The 18,291-nt window shown below is 40.4% G+C and overlaps 1 protein-coding gene across 1 annotated transcript in view; it reads left to right on the top strand.

Moving 5' to 3' along the window:
- The window catches only part of st3gal2 (ST3 beta-galactoside alpha-2,3-sialyltransferase 2), a 70,758-nt gene that overhangs the window by 9,530 nt on the left and 42,937 nt on the right, over nt 1-18,291 (top strand). The window lies entirely within an intron of this gene.

Here is an 18,291-nt window from a genome sequence, read left to right as displayed (position 1 = left end):
CAACGGTCTTGGCATCTGAACCTCTCATCTGATCTTCTGCCTCACCAACACAGTCTAGGCTACCGATGGATGTTCGCTAGAAGGGCCATCTTTTCAATGTCACTCACGATTCAAGCAGGGCCTGTTTCTCTTCTGACCAAGAAATTTGTGTCTTCTCGAATGCATCGACAATAGCTTTCTCAGCCGTAGCTTAACTTAGGGTAGTCAATATAGAAGGACACTCTCTATCTGTGTGACATATCTCTATATGATATGTTAGGTGTCTGCTAAGCTAATCTTTACAAACCAAAACCAGAATACTGTTTCTTGTGTTGGTGCTTGTTGTTTTGTTATTGTTGGTTTGGGTTCGTTACAGAGAACACCTGGTTGCCTGTGTGACCGGAGTGCTCTGATTCATCTGGTCTCTATTTCTTCTGTCTGTTGTTCTGATGATGTTCTAATGAATCTACTGAAAGAAAACACAGCTTTTCTAAGAGTTCTTTAAAAACACTTAAAAGTTGTGAATTTGGCTGCTGAAATTTTTAAACAAAATCCCTGGTGGTTGTGGAGCAATGAATCCAACCCCTGTGGTGGCCTATGTCATGAAAGGCCTACTCATAAAATGCACCAACTTCTTTGATCTATCTGTTCATTCAGTATGAGGCTGGAGATGGTTAGCTTTGCTTAGGAGAGCTGGAGAAAGAGGCTTCAAATTGGGGGTGCCATTATGAGATGTGTCATTTTACAACATAGTCGATAAATTAATATGTACACCAATCAGGCATAACATTATGACCATCTGCGTAATATTGTGTTGGACTGTCACAGCCCTGACCCATCGAGGCATGGACTCCACTAGACACCTGAAGGTGTGCTGTGGTATCTGGCACCAAGATGTTAGCAGGAGATCCTTTAAGACCTGTAAGTTGCAAGGTGGGGCCTCCATAGATTGGACTTGTTTGTCCAGCGCATCCCACAGATGCATGACTGGATTGAGATCTGGGAAATTTGGAGGCCAAGTCAACACCTCAAACTCGTTGTTGTGCTCCTCAAACCATTCCTGAACCATTTTTGCTTTGTGGCACAGCACATTATTCTGCTGAAAGAGGCCACAGCCATCAGGGAATACAGTTTCCATGAAAGGGTGTACATGGTCTGCAACAATGCTTAGGTAGGTGGTATGTGTCAAAGTAACATCCACATGGATGGCAGGACCCAAGGTTTCCCAGCAGAACATTACCCAAAGGATTACACTGCCTCCCATAGTGCATCCTGGTGCCATTTATCCTCCAGATAAGCGACACATATGCACCCGGCCATCTACGTGATGTAAAAGAAAACGTGATTCATCAGACCAGACCATCTTCTTCAATTGCTCCGTGTTCCACTTCTGATGCTCACATGCCCATTGTTGGCGTTTTCAGCGGTGGACAGGGGTCGGCATGGGCACCCTGACTGGTCTGCGCCTATGCATCCCCATACTCAACAAACTGCAATGCACTGTGTGTTCTGAAACCTTTCTATCAGAACCAGCATTAACTTTTTTGGCAACTTGGCCAGCCTTCGCTCCCCACGTCCATCAGTGACCCTTGGCCGCCCATGACCCTGTCACCGGTTCACCACGGGTCCTTCCTTGGACCACCTTTGATAGATACTGACCACTGCAGACTGGGAACACCCCACAAGAGCTGCAGTTTTGGAGATGCTGTGACCCAGTTGTCTAGCCGTCACAATTTGGCCATTATCAAACTCACTCAGATCCTTATGCTTGCCCATTTTCCTGCGTCTAATACATCAACATTGCGGACAAAATGTTCATTTGCTGCCCAATATATCCCACCCACTAACCAGTGCCATGATGAAGAGATAATCAGTGTTATTCACTTCACCTGTCAGTGGTCATAATGTTATGCCTGATCGGTGTATATTATAATTATGTATTCACATGATACAATATCAATATTATACAATGTTCAAAAAAATTAAGGGAACACTGAAATCAAACATTGGATCATGATGAACAAATTATTCAAGTTGAAAATCTTAACTGATGTACATTGTATAATTTGTTGAGAACAAAATGAAGTAACAACGATCAGTGTAAACCAAAATCGTTAATCCATTGAGGGCAGGATTCAAAATCACACTGAAAATCAAAGTAAAAAATTGAAACCACAAGCTGATCCAACTTGCATGGATTTCAACACGTCAACTCATAATGTGACTCAGTAGTGTGTATGGTCCTTGCGTTCCTATATGCACTCCTGACAACGTCTGAGCATGCTCCTGATGAGTCAATGGTTGGTATCCTGGGGGGATCTCCTCCCAGACCCGGATCAGGGCATCGGTGAGCTCCTGGACAGTCTGTGGTGGTACTTGGTGGTGTCAGATGCACCCCCCCCCCCCCGACCACAGGCGGACCCCCACACTGAGATGGGGAACATGATATAAGATAAGTAAAATAAATGAAACAGTTAAAAGAAGAAGAATACATAAGCAATATAATAAATAAAGCATATAAAATAGGATAAGATGATGCAAAATTTAAAACAGCAAAATGAAAGGCATCAACAAGATAAAACCTGATAAGAACATAAAAAGAATTTAAAGGTCAGTTAAAAGCCTGATGAAAAGGTGTGTATTTAACCTTCTTTTAAAAATATTAACAGTCTCTGCAGTCCTGAGGCTCTCCGGCAGGCTGTTCCACAGGTGTGGGGCATCGTGGCTAAATGTTAACTCCTGTTGGCATTTGTTGTGAGGACTGTATATTTAATTCAGTTATGAGTTTCATGGAAGAGCTAATAAGCTTCGATAGCTTCCTTCATTTTAGACTCTCCAGTCCTCTGTCCCCTCAATGGTCAACGCTGTCAAGATGACTTCCTGTAGGTTAATGGAGTCAAGTAATGGGTCAGAGTTTCCCAAAGTTGAACTCCTGCCTGCACCTGCAAGTAAATCTTCAGATTGTGGCTATCCCATTGAAAGTGTAATAAGTACTTTTGTTGACTCTGCTCTCGTCCTCTGTGTCTCTCTATATGCTTTTTAAAAGCAGACTCACAACTGAAATAGTTACTGTCTGATATGTTTTATGAAACGCCAAACAGCACTGACATACTTAGCAAAACACCATGAGCATTCCAGAGTTTCCAAGTTGATGAAATCAATGCCCAAATACCAGATTAGATTTCCGGACAGTCACATGCTTTGCACTGCAGAGGGTACTTTGAAAACAGCTGAATAATATAATTATAGATCAGCATCCTGCTCACACACTCAATTCTGAGGCCAGAGCCATTGATGTACATCATATCATTAGAAATCTGCAGTAGCGAGACTCAGGAGCCCTTTCCAATCTGTCTAATTAACTCAGCAGGAAAAGCTTCAACTAGGTTAATCTCATACCTAGGGAGTTGAGTTTTAATAGAGCCACACAAAGCTAAACTGGGTTAGCCTTTTTTTCTTCTCACCTCTTCGCTTTTCTCCTCCCCCCTCTTCTGTATCTTCTTCTCTGATTTTTTTTTTTCATTATACAGACCCGCCGCTTTTGGTCGAGAGGGATTTCAAACTGTGTTAACACACAGGTCACCCTATTGATGCAACCTCATAAAGGTTGTATTCTCTCTGTCTGCCGCATGCAGGGTATAAGACAGGCTTGGTGACAGATGCACTTACTTCCAATCAAGAACAGGGAATTCATAGATGGAAATAGACAAACAAGATATTGGATATGTTGATGAAAACAGAAGTGTGGTCTACCACCTGGTAGATGTTGATGTTGAGAATGCCTCAGTGATTACTCTGTTCCATGTCCCTTTTTATGTGTTTTACCCTTGTTCCAGGAAAATGTTTATGCACATTGCTTGATCTAAATTATGCAATTTATGTGCTATGTTACAAGAACTCTCTCTGGTTTGCGAGTATTGAATGAGTGTCTTCCTTCTGGTCAAGATGTATGAAGAATTGAATAATTGTTTCAATCCTGGCAGCTGGAGTCTTACTAATAATTTTAATGTCTGTGTTGAGTAGTGATAGGGAACCATAACTACATGGACCAGTGCGATATTTACTGCGTTTTAACAATTGGGTGGTAATTGCTGTCCTCCTGGTAAAGCGAGTTTGAATATGAGAGAGAATCTTTCTATTAAATAGCGGAGATAATGTTTACCAGAAGTGTTCATAAAAGTCAGCAGGGAAAAGATAATTACACAATGTAAATACACTGAATGAGCATTACCGACAGAAATACAGATTATAAATAGTGTCAGAAATGTAGTTTAAAATCATTAAAATGTTAAGGATGATAGCTTAAATTTACATATGACAGTTACAGTGGTGTTACAAACACGACTCAGGCTTGTTACAACATAAGGAGCCCGCACACACAAAGGACTGGAACCAAATTAATTTAACCAATACAAAAATAAGGATCTATGGATGTAGTCAGTAGTGTGGAGTGTGTGTGGAAAAATTGTAGTATATATGTGAGTATTGTAACAGATTCAAACCCAAAACAAACTCAAAATGTATGGAGGTCATGAGGAGAAGTTGCCAAAAACAAGAGGAACAGTATATCTCAAGTCTCTTCATGTTTCCTTCACTTGTGTCTTTTCTTTTTGTCTTAGTCCCTCCCACCAAGGTAATGTCAGTTTCTGATGATGGCGGCAGCTGATCACAACTGGATCAGCTGTCAGTGGGCTTTAACAGCTATAGAGACTTTTGCGGAGTTTGTGTCTGCACACATGTGCAGCACATTTTGTACCAACCTGCTGCAAGGAATGTAGCTGTTTATGTAATACAGTGTAGTATGTCACTGCGCTTATATAAGAAAGCTACTCTGGCATTAGTTTGGAAAATTAAGTGTGACAGGGATCACTCTATCTGTGCACTGTGAGAGTCAATGGCAGAGGTAAAGCATGATTCTGTGAAAATGCGACATAAGTGATGCCTGTATAGGCCTTTTTCATATCTCAGTATAATGAATCAGTCAGTTATTATTTTATTTGCACAGCAGTTCATCAGTAGCACATCCCACATGATATCACATTGTCGCATATCAGTTTTCTCCCCTGTGCATGCATGTATACCTGTCTCCAAGCTCAGGTCATTCCATGAGTGCCTGCATGTCACGCCTTTTGTTCACATGGATGGTGGAATAGTAAACGGAGCCATCCATGACATCAGTTTACTGAGGGCTTTGTTGTCTCAGGATTATCGTTCCTCACCTGGGAGCACATGTTCAGACAGTCATCACAACTATGTCACCTCACTGATTATCAGATTTAGAGCTTTGAAAACACTGGAGCTCCAGCTAGCATGCATTTGACCCGTCTGTTGCTATTTTGGTAACAGCTCTGCAGTCACAATCATTACTGGTACCATGCAACTCACTGATCTGAGGCTTATGACCACACCACTTTGTCAGAACACACTGTCACCAGAAATGCTCATGTCACTGATTTTCATGCCTTCCTCTACAGTGTTTTTCAGTTAATCTGACTCATAAAGAATAAGCTCCTAGCTCAGTTCCTAAAGTTTAAAAACAAGTTTCTTTTCTCTCAGCCTGTCTGTCTGTTGTACAGCAGCACAGACAGGAGCAATTCCCTGAGCTTCTGTCTGTCAACTATTCACTTCATCTCATCTGTCTCCCAGAAATCTTCTCATCTCTTTGTCTCTTCTCACTCTCTCATCTCTCTGTAGAGCAAGAAAAGGCACCCAAGGGAGAGAGAGAGAGAGAGAGAGAGAGAGGGGAATAGCAAAGGGATCCCTCCTGCTCTCTTTTCAAGAAACGTGTTGGGCTGGGGCCTAGTTAATCGACATCCCCCTAAAATCAGAGACATCACTTGCTCTGAACCACCACCTGATTTGAATTTAGTATGTACTCAGTTGTTGACTGACTGTATGACATGAAAGCCGTAGTGATTTCAGGTTGAAACATTAGCTATTGTTTTAAATGGTGATTTTAAAGTCATGGCTACAAGCAACACAACTACCACTTGTTAAGTCAGCCTTAGTGGTTTGGCATAAGACAGCTGAACATAATTAATGTACCCTGTCTTGTTTCGCAATGATCTTTGGTGGGATTTTAGCCAACCTTTGCAAGCACTATGGCACCGAGGTCGTGGATCCAACCACTAACAAAAAGTTGCATGCCTCCATACTTTTATCTGCTTTTATTTGGTTTCTAGAGTAGAATGACATCTGAATGAGCAGGTAGTTGGTTATATCTGCTGCCTCAGTAGCAGCAAAAGTTTTAGTTCAGTTGAAAAATTACTCCTCTTCACAACATAAGGGTCACATCCAACATATATTCTCATTTTCTGTTTATACCTTTCTCTAATGATTTTGTCTAATATAGCCTGGTAAGAACTTTCCTTCATCTCTCATCCATTGCAGTTTTCACTTCTGGTTCTCCATCTGAATTTAACGTCACGCGACTGCAAACAACCTATTCTTGCAAAATTACTTCCACCAATAAATAAATTATTATTCTTATTATATTGTGGTAATTACAGCATATGGCTTTCAAATATTAAACCCCTAATGTGCACTAAAAGTGAGTTCCTTTCTTTATTACTAACTCATCTAAACAGAATTGTTAATAGAAATGCTTTGCCTGCTGAGTCATAATGTTTTTTTCTTTGCTTAAGCAAAGATCAGTGTATGTTACTGCAATTTACCTGACGTGCAGAATTTGAATGTAAACTCTGTTCAAACTCCATGTCCACTGATCAGACTTTGCATCCACATCACAAAATGTTGACTTTACTTCCTCAACTTAGGTTGAAACATATTCTCTCACAAGCTGACACTGCTGCTGGCTCACAGAGCTTATTCTTGTCAATTACAGCTGTTAATCTAAAGCTGCTTTACTCTTCTATAGTCCTATTTTCTAAAGAGTAAACTGACAGAGCAGTTTTTGTTACCTGGTGCAGCTTTTATGTTGTGGCTCTCTAACAAAGCTGATTAATGATAAACAACGGTTATCATGTGATGATAAACAATAATGTTACTGTAGTATCTTCTGTCTGTTTAGAATAAAAGAATGTCAGGGGCATGTGGTTCCATTGTTTGGACAGGATTTGCTCTATTGTTATTTGTGCGCACAGTATTGCTGCAGTATTGCTATTTATGATGAATGTGACACAAAGAACAGCTGTGCCACTGACTCTTGTCGTTGCAGCAGAGTGACAAGAATTACTGAGGCCTCCCCATACATCAACAAACAGAAATATTTTATCACCTACTTAAACAACATGGAGGTATGTTACATAGATTGCTGAGCAGTTTAGTGATGTACATTCTTCTACAGTAAATTAAAATGAACGTAGTTGATACTCAAAAATGTTAAAGGGCCATTAAACCAGATATCTCCGATGATGTCATCAGGGTTATTTCCAGTCCACAAAAATCTAGCGCAATGCCTGCGTTACAAACTGAGGGCATGGAATTGGATCATGGGAATTGCAGGAACCAGTTTTATGGAGGTAGATATGTAAAAAGCACAGTATGGGGGAAGCATAGATTAAAATTGCTTTGGATGGGCATCAGTCTATTGTTAATTGTAGTTCAGCTCTAACTTGCCTGTCATTAAATAGCAGATATTTGTTGTTGGGATGTGTGTGTGTTATGTCTGTTATACACAGTAATGTGGGTGAACGGAGGAAAGATGTATAATCTGTATTTATGCCAGATAAGGGATGGTAACATTGCTTATAGAGTGTAGACATGGGTAACTTCTGTCATCACTGTCAAGACTGAGTGTCACATATCACCCAAAAAGCCCAGGGGTTTATCGAGGCAGGCTTACCCACAGAGTTTGCATCAGGGCTGAATTCCAAACCAGTGTCATCCCTGCCTGCCTGTGTTTGGATGGATAGTCTCTGCAGCAGGAGATGCTGGCAGTGGGCCTCAGGACGAAGGACTCTCCTCCTCGTCTTCCCTTTTATATTCCTCTCGCCTCTCTCAGGACTGAAGACTAATGGAAAGAAAAGGAAGGGATGGGGGTTGGAGGAAAAGCCCAGAGACACAAGCAGAGCTGGCAGGGAGAAGAGAGGGAAGGGAGATAAGTGGTTGGTTCATGCTTTCTGTATGGCTAGAAATGAAGGAACACTGTACAAATGCAGACATGCCATCTGAGTATGGCGCCAGTCTTGTTACTTGCTCAACCTATGACTGAGTACCTGAAAACTTGAATAAATCAGTGTTGCTGTAAGTAAATTCAGTTCTAGCAACAAATTAAAATAAATCTCCCAGAATTGACCATTCAGTCAGCCCCACCCCAGTCAGCTATGGATGATGGACCTGTCAGGATTTCTCTTCTCTTACACTCAATTTTAATTTTTCGAAAAAAAAGGGGTCTTGATTGCGCACAGTTGTAGACAAAAGCAGGCTTCTCATTTTTAGTCAGTTTTTGCTTGCTGATATGATAACTGGATTTTACTAGCTGTGGTTAGTCACATAATTAAGTTAAAGTTGGCTCTATCAGTTGCTTGAAAGTGTTGTGTCTGACTGACTTAAGTCAGTATTAGTCCTTGTGCCCTGATGTTCAAACCAACAATCCAACAATAATGTATGACCCTGTAGCCGTTATGGACTCAACTGTCTGAAAGCCATTTTCACCTGTTGGTCACGCAGCACCTTGATTGTGTTTGATTTGTGTCATTTAGTGTTAGGTGTGGGTAATATGGCAAAAATCTTCTATCACCTTATATGTAATTTTATAGCATGGTAATATCAACTTTCTTTCAAAATGGAATCTATAAGGTTCCAAATGAGAACAAACAGCAGAGGTGTATTATCACCACCAACTGTCACTCTCATTTATGTGAGAACGTGGTAAACAGTCCTGCTACCCAAATCCCTTGACCTTGCTAGGCAGCTGGATACTGCATTGCACTGTCTGCTCTGAATATATAGCTAAACCTGTTGGTAGCATGGTCCTTACGCTGGATGTCATGGAGAGGTCTTCTTCGTCAACTGGCCTCTGCAAGTCCTTGTACTTTGTGTTCAGCCAGTCCTGGTTGGAGGCTTGTTTAGGTAAAGCCTTTTTTGTAATTTTTCAAGGTTCAGATGGTCCACAGTCTCAGGGGACAGCAAGTGCAAGTGCTGTTTCCATTTTCTAAATAATCCAAGACAGTTTTTCATCTGAATTCTGTTACAGCTATTTCTGTTGGACATCAGGCATGTTAAGCACTGAATGTCTCGAGTGCTTAACAGTCACATAATTTCACCAACAGATTTCACGCTCACAGTGAAATACAGGTTCTGTAATTGTAGAAAAGCTGGTCCTTGATGGCATGAAAGCCATAAACAGGTCAGTTTAAAATGAATGAAACTGATCAGTCTTTTTGTAATTTGTTTGAAAGTTGTGCAGCACTCACCTAAATGCAAATCACAGAGAAAATTACAATGTGAAGCAAAGATTAAAAGGAGAGCTAGGAGGGAGTGTGAGAAAAATCTGTGTGTGTTAGGAGCAGTTTGAATGATAAGAGGCTACAAAAATGTAGGCAGTAACGTAGATATGACAAGACTGTGTGTAAAAGAAAGCACTGACATAAGACTTGTGTGTGTGAGAGGATGTGAAAGTGACCAGTGTTAAAAAGAAATAATTGAGATTCACAGAAACTTGAAAGAGATAGAGAGGCAAGGCGTGCAAGCGTGGATCCATGCTCAAACTAAGGAGGGGGCGGGGGGCAGAATGAAAAGAAGCATCGACTCACTGTTACTTCATGTTCTCTTCAGAAGCATACTTTACAACAGTAACTCTTCTTAAACTTATGATGCATGGCTGAATTGAATTTCCATCAGTACTTTTTTACATACAAACCACTTCCACTAGGGGCATCAGTAGACTGAAAGACAACAGAAAGATGGTAATAGGAAGACAGAAATGGTTGGAAGTATGCAAAGTAGGGCAAACTGATAAAAGGAGGAAAAAGATGAGTGAGGAAAATTCGAGCAGGGAGATAAAAGCAGAAGAAAGAGGTGATTGTTTTTGGTGATAGGCCACTTCACTGCTACCTTATTCATCTGTCGGGGAAGAAATATTGTAAGTGCTTTTTAAGTGCACCAATTTTTCCAGTGATTGCTGTCTAATTCAGATACAGGGTGTAACGACTCATAAATCCAAACAAAAAAGAAAACTGAGTGAACGACTGAAGAGCCTTCTGCGTCTGTGCTCTCAGATTTAAGACAGTAAAGATGCACTTAGAGGGAGCAGAGATAGATAAAAATGAATCAAATAACAAATGATAAGGAGAGGACCGAGACAAGAGACAGGAGGAAAGGCAGTCAAACAAATTAGAGAGAGACAGAAAGATGATTATTGATCATTGGTGGCAAGAGGAGGCAGACAGTGGAAGGGAAGGGGAGGATGAGAGGGCAACACAGTGAAAAAGATGGAGCTACATTAAGTTCTTAGTATTAAAACAAAGCAAGAACTTATAATAATGTACTGGAATTTAGTAGGTCCATAGCTAACACAGTACTGATAGTTGGTCTACAAATCACATATTTTTGTTTCACTCACTGTTTTTAAGGACTTGGTACAACAGCATTGTTTCATGAATTACAGTAATAAAAAAGTAAAGTACATCAAGTGCAAAGTGCAAAGTACATCATTCCTTGAAAAGTTATTTTTACATTGAGCAGGATTTCCATTCATTTGGCCACAGCTGAACTCCCTGCCACATTTCTCAGTTTCTCTTCACTTGTTTCATTACCAGCTCTGCCTGACACTCCCACTATTCACGAGTTGGGGTTGCTTTACAATGAGACCACACAGGCTTGCATTTCCCAGTTGGCTGGTGACCACTGCTTAACAGCAAAAATGAAAGTACGGTTGCAGAGCAAAATGGTGCTGTCAAAACCCTTTTAGCCACTGTATGCACATGTTGGATTTAAAAAGAAAATATTATTCATCCTTGCTTGTAGATTCAAGGCATTACTACATGTTTATGAACAACAAAATCCCTACAGCTGGAAACCTCACATTTTAGTAGTTGGTGGTGGTACAGGGCAGAGCATTGCAACGTAGCAAGACTGGTTGCTAGCAGACATGATTCTAAACATTAACATAACTTTTACTCGTTTGTTATAAAACTACAGGTTACATTAAAATATACTCAGTGCTCTACGCTAACTTTTCCACTGGTAGCACTGGTGTGACCAACTTTCTCAGTTGGTCGCACCAGCACATGATTTTCCTATGAACTGGGCACATGCCTTGTTATTGGCATAGGTTGGGTTCACATTCAGCCCGTTTTTTTTCATCAGTGCGATCTGGGATTTGAATTGTGTGAACGGGAGTTCCTCTTTCGCTATGTTACAGGCAGTGTTAAACTTAATGACCATTTCGTTCTCTTCTGTTGAGCGATTACTCTCATCCATCCGCTGAAAAAAAGTCGGGAGGGGCTCAGTGTTTCGGGTGATGCATTGGTCCCGACAGGTTTTGTGTTTTATGCTGTCGTTGTGTAACTTCACAGTTTCCAGCTTAAATTGTGTCGACCCCGTAACAAATTTAGTGTTGCCTGCAACAGACGGGCCACACTGTCGACACCAGACACACAACATAGTTCCCCCTTCGTACCGCAACCACGGGTACTGTGTCAACCATTGTGGTTGAAAGCAGTACTTTTTTTTTTTTTTTTACCTGCTGCTCGGCCGGTCTCTCCCTGTCCTCCTCATCAACAGTAGGCCTACCGTCTGATTCGGCACCTTTTGCTGGCTCTACCTAACCACCAGTCTCCTCCTCTCTCTCCTCATTTAGTTTTTGGAAAAAATCAGCAATAGACCGCTTCATTTTTGAGAATAGCGAAACGCTGGTCTTGGTGTCTTGAAGTTCTGTGCGCTGCGCGTGTACGCGACGGCTTATGTGCACGCGACGGCGCTGTCTCAACAGGAGAGAGTGCAGGTGGAGTCTAAGCCAGTGAAAAAAAGGACGACTTTCAACCACAATGTCCAATAAAACTGATGCGCTCGCACGAACGCGACCAGATGAAATTCTTACTCGCAAACTCTGAAAAAAAGGTCGCATATGCGACCATTTTGGTCACAGTCTCGAGCCCTGCTACTGATTAATGCTACACTTTAGCTCCTACTGGGGTAGTTAATTTAGAATGTTTCTGCTACTCACCTGTGGCTATGCTCATTTTTTTTTTTAACAATCTTTTTCCTGCCTGCATACCTTAATCTTGTGATTTAGTGTGCTTAGTGTCCTATATGGTGTTAGGTTTTAGGTTCCCTGAAAAAAGAATCTTATTTGGTAGGCGTTTTCACAAGCTAGTCATCCCCAGAAAAGTGCTCATTGGGTTCTGGAAATCTAGTGTAAAAACCAGGAGGTTATGGAATATATAGACATTGTTAAGCCTGTTGATGCCAACTAACCTTCCCAGTGCCACTTCCCTTTATTTATACAGTAATGTGCTGAGCATCAAATGCTAAAAAGCAGAATTGAGAGAAAAAAAACTACTACATATGACTGACTGGTTACATGTGTTTATATGCCACCTTTGTGAATACTGCCTCCAAGGCGCTGCTTTCTTTGCTCACACAGATTTTCCATTGCCATTGTGTCCAAGGCCAGCGTACCTGTTGTCACTTTTAATAGTAGCTATATCAGCATACATGCAAAATAAGTTGGTACAACACAAACTACTCAAACAGAGGGAAGTTGGAAGCAAGATGTTTAGACCTTTTAAACATCACCCATATTTTCTTAATTAGCTCAGTAGCTCACTGTTGCTTTTATCCCCTCACACATTATTGTTTTAATAATAGTAAACTGTATAATAATGCATTAGTAAAGGAAACTGATGAGCTCCAAAACAAAGAAAACTCCATTAGCGACTGGTTTGATTCCAATTAGGCTCATTTGTTCACTGTGACTTGTTACCTTTGATGAATTAAACCAAATGAGTCATAATGCAACCATTTATAACATCCCAACAGCAAATCATTTTCAAGCAATACTTCACGTGCTAATGGGTGGATAATTTACCGTATTACTGTACTTAAATCAACAGATAATAATTAGACCTAATGAAATTTAGATGAAGGTTGCAAAAGGCATGCAAGTGCTGTGGGATGTAATGCTACATACATTGCACAGGTTAGGAGAATGCCACCACCACCACAGCTTTGTGCTGCTGTCTGTACCCAAAGTGGACTGAAGCTTGAGATGGTCAGGTTCAGCTGAAAGAATGTGGATTCAGCAGGGCCTTATCACTGCTGTCGTGTGAGAGGGTCAGCCAGTGAAACTCACAGTGGCACCGTATGTTTTTTGAGTGAACATCTGTACCTGCAAATAAAGTGCATCTTGTAATGTGCTATCCTGTGATGACTCATCTTACAGTGTGTCAACTGTTCTGGCTTTAAGGTGCAAACTCTGTTTGGTAAATGGGACATGGCTTTAGAAGAAACATTAGCCATTATTGTGGCCGAAATTAAAGCTTAGTGAGACAGCTTTTAACATTGTTGCAAAATTCCGCAATGGAACAAAAAAGTAGTGTCTGCAGCATGTACACTACTTTCTGCTAACAGTTCTACAAGCGACTCAACACCTCTCTGTGAAGAGGTGAAATGATTATGTTCAATAATTGTCTGTGAGGAAAGAATGAGGGAGTGATTTTTGGACACAGCCACTGATATATAATCATCTCAAACATTTTTAGTGTCAAATGTGTTAAGAAGCAGTTCTCTATTTACTCACCCTGCAGGCATGTTAGCAGTTTTAGCTTTCATTTGGAGTCAAGCATTCAGCCTATTCACCCTCCCTCTAGCTCTGTTTTGGTCTCCACCAACTCCTTTAGCTTTCAGTGGGTTTCTCAGAGTGATTGCGATAAAAACAGCTCCATTCTACCACTAAAATGACACTGATTAGAATGGTGAGACTGAACTAAAAACAGTAGAGAGCCAAGAAGAACTGCAGAGTTGATAATAATTTGTCACTATGAACCCCATACATAAGGTTGTTTGAGCCATTATTCAATAAGAAGTATTGATAAGTGCTTTATATTAAACTGTATTGATGCAGTTTACTTTAGCCCTGCTTTAACGGTACAGTTACCTTGATGTGGGACTTATAATCCTACACATCATAACGATGACACTGGGAGTCATACTGCATTCTTTTTTGCAGTTCCAGCAGCATATAAGTAAATAAGAACAAAGTTAGGAATCTGTCTTTGTTGGCTGCAACTTGCACATTGTCTCAGACAGTGAGATTGCTGAGTTCAGTTTCTTGGCAAGTTGATTTACCAGTCCTAGTGCTGACAAAACCCACCCTGTTCTCATTAGTGCAGTGTTTAGCACCAATTTTTCCCAACTTGTTAATGAACAGTGTCATTATTTCTGCTGAAATGTGGCTGTAATTATTTTACGTTTACTTGAAAGAAAAGCAGGGATAATAGAGCCAGTGCTGTGAACAGAAAGTTGAGCTTTGACACATTAAAACTACTCAGAACAACTCATGGTTTGGTTCGGGAATTGGCTTCTTGACAGTGGGAAAAACATATTCGTGACCTCTTTGGCATCTGCTAGGTGTGTGAGTATTCATCACTCTCAGTCACATCAAAAGTTAGATCACACATTTATTCTCACTTGCTTCGTCTTTGCCTGCAGATTCACTCTGACAAAATTACAGATAAAGCAAGCTTATATGACACAAGCACACTCACACAATATTAGAGATACACAAGCAGCCACACATTACTCATCTGAATTCCTCCAGCAGAATGTCTGATGTGTTTAATTGGCCATTGGGAGCTTGGGTGGACTCCACTGACAATACTCAGGCACAATACAATGAATTTAAATCACTTCATTCAAAATAGGTTGATATGAAAAAATTAATTGGGAGAATTTTTCTTTGACTTGCCCCATTTAAATATGTCACATGGGCTATTATTGGGCCTATTGCAATTTTTATTGCAGTCCCGTTCCCATGGACACATTAGATTGCCATTGTTTTAAGTTTGTTGAGGGAAATTGAATTTGTCTTACCAATATACAAATGGATGTATCTTCTAATAGAGGTTAATGTGGGATATTTAGGGCTTTGCTCAATGAGGCCTGGGCAATGTACCTGTTAGGGTTTACTGTTTGTGATGCTAAGGATTGTTCCAGAAACCTGGATAATAATAAGGAAATAATACATCTTTGCCAAGTAATAGTAATGTCACCAGTTCAAAGGGGAAGCACTATTTTAGCTGTTGACTTTAATCTTAGGGACCAAAGTTTACCTAATGAACCACAATGAATTGTCAATGGTGTTGCAGTATTTCCTTACCATTTTTTTAATTTCCTATTCTGGGAACATGCTGCTCCTAAGAACCTCTTGTGTTGTTCCTCTATGTAAATTCCCATCTGGCGTAATTATCTCTGTAACTCTGGGAAAACATCATCATTGGTGCTTTCATCAATGCCAATACGAAAAAGTTTCCAACTGTTACGGTTTTCACCATATGTTTTTGGTTGGACCCAAAGATGCAGACCAGAGAGAAGGTTAGAAAAAGAACACAATTTACTAACAATAAATAATGTAGAACAAAAGGCGCACTCAGAAGGAGTGGAGAAAAAACTAAGGGAGCTCTGTTGCAACGGGTCTGAGGCAAGGCACATGCTGACGCGGCAGGCAGGCAACTGAAACACATAAACACACTTTCAGTGGTAGTTCATGAGAGGGACATTTGCACACTCTCGAGCAGAGGAGACAGAGTTAGTTACTGACAATTATGGAACACACAATCATGCCAGGAGTCAGGAATTAGGACTTAGGAGAAAGGAGTCGGGAAAAATCAGGCAACAGGTAGGAGAGAGCTCTCCCCTTTTAACCTGTGCCTAATTCAGCATCATGCACATCAGGTGCGCTCCAGAGAAGGCGGAGCTGGCCAGGTGTAGAGACACACCCAGCTAGACAGACAGGGAACACAGACAGACAAAATCTACACTGGGGAAAGGGAAAGAGGAAACACAAGGAACAGACAAGTCTGCAGGATCAGAACACCAACAACTTTTGTTAACCTCTAAAAACCTGAATTAAGCAACCGTGCCAAACCGTACTAAAAGTACCAAAATTTATTGTTACTGTTATTATCCATATGTTCTTCTAGACACAGAATACTTATATTATTATTATTGGTCTGAATGCTGATTCAGCATTGACACTATTCTCACACTGTTTCATTCCCTTTCTGTCCATTTTTTGGTTGACTACTGCTGTTGCATAATTTCAGTTAACAATTTCAGGTTTTTTCAACATGTATTTTTAAAATTTAAGTAAATGGAGAAATCTTCAGATCTTCTTCAAAACTACTTCACTTTGAAATGCTACTAGTTCTGCATAGTTTCACATGTCGCAAGACTTTGAACTATTTAACTTGTATTCAAATTTTTTGAAATCTTTTAGTTCAGTGTGACATCATCGCTAGAGTGGAGAGAAGCTGTAAAACCTTCCAAAAATTTCCCTTAAACTTACTCTTATTCCCTCAAATGTCACTCTTCATACATTATTTGTACACCAAAATGTAGGAACATTTTTTAAATTGACTTTGAATTTTCTGCTTCAGAGCACCAAGAAAGCCCTGAAGCCTTTCAATCTTATTGACTGCCATATTACTTTACCTCACATATCTTTATCTACACAGATTACACTGCAAGGTCTAATGGTGTATTGACACCAACACAAAGCAAATTTTAGCCACACATTACTTGCGCAGTTTTGACTGCAGAATCACTTGTGTTTATTTGTATTACTCGTGAGGAGGGGTTTACCTCCATGTAGGTCCCAACAAGGTTTCCTTCTGTAATTTCTTTCCATCATTTGCCATGACCAAATGACTAGTATTGCTACCTTGTACCTGTTGTTGAATTCCCAGTTACTTTGGAAGGCACACAGCTTGCCGAATTTCACCACTTTCTGCAGGAACTGTCTCTGGAAGACTGCCACTTGCAGCCACAGCGACATTATTGTTTGTACACATAGATATCTACAACTATGTAACTTTAAATTTACATAAAGGCACATTTACCTTTGCATTGAAGGTGTTTATTATTGATGACAACAACTGAGGTTGAGGGCCGAGAGGGAAGAGGAATCCACCTTTTGATCTCAAAAGTTGAAAAACATGTTAAATGTAGACTGCTACCTTCTATATCTTCATTGCAAACCCAGATACCAAGCCACTGGTGACTCATTTAGGACCATTGCAAACAGCTTCCAAGTTGGGGTCTCTACTGTCTCCAGCATTGCCCCTGATGTTGCCACTGTAGTTTGGGACTGCCTCTTGGAGGAGGTCATGAGTTTGTCAACCACAGAGCAGTAGAGGTCAATTGCAGAGAGGTTTGAGGAGGAGGAATATGGAAGTGGAGTGAAATTTTCCACTCTGCTGGGGAGCACTGGACGGCAAGTATGTCGTTCTCAAAGCACCTGCTAATTCAGGACTTGAGTTCTTAAACGACAAGGAAACATTCTTGTTAGTTCTCTAAGTGGTGGATGACCAGTATTATTTGCGGATGATTGGTGTTGCAGGATATGCAAGAATAAGCGATGGTGGAATTCTGACTAACCATGCTTTTGGTCAAGTGCCTCAGTCTGGCACTCTCCAATGCCCTGCCTGCTGACATACCACTACAACAGGAGCTGACCACTGAGAACCCCAGCAGCATGTCGTCACTGTCCGATGAAAAAGACTTATGTCCAAATATTTTTTTCAGGAGAACGGAAAAATGGGTTTTCTTAGAAAGTAACTCACAAAATACAAATAAAACACTGTAAATACACACATTTAATGCCATAAATAAAAAATCTGTTTTTACAGTCATCACTGAAAAGCTTGCTACTTTAAGTGGACTTACACGGATTGTCGTGAAGAAAAGTGGATATACTTTTTTTTAATAACAAGTTCCCACCTGCACAGTTAGTTAAGAGCCTTGAATCACCTGTTCATGTCCTACTAAATGAACGTTTCTCATGTCACGTTGGCCAAATCAAAGATTTGTCTAATTTTTTGCATGTTAATCAGCAGAATCCACAGGCTTAAAGCTAATATAATTATCCGTCACTCACCTGCGTCCATTAATAATAATAATTTGGACTCCTTGCATGATTTTTTTTAATTTTTTTTTTTTTTTCAGTAAACTGCACTGTACTACTGTAAATACTACAAGAACCTACCTTTTGGCAATAACATATCCACAGGTTACTGAACTTACATGGTTTTCTTTACCGTTGTGAATGTAACCAGACAATGATGACCAAATAATGTAAAACTAGCTTATTCAACACCCAACATTGGCAAGATTCCATGTTTTTAAGTA

Source organism: Chaetodon auriga, chromosome 6, assembly GCF_051107435.1.
Source record: "Chaetodon auriga isolate fChaAug3 chromosome 6, fChaAug3.hap1, whole genome shotgun sequence".
NCBI classification, from domain to species: domain Eukaryota; kingdom Metazoa; phylum Chordata; class Actinopteri; order Chaetodontiformes; family Chaetodontidae; genus Chaetodon; species Chaetodon auriga.
This window is presented reverse-complemented; position numbering and strand designations above follow the sequence as displayed.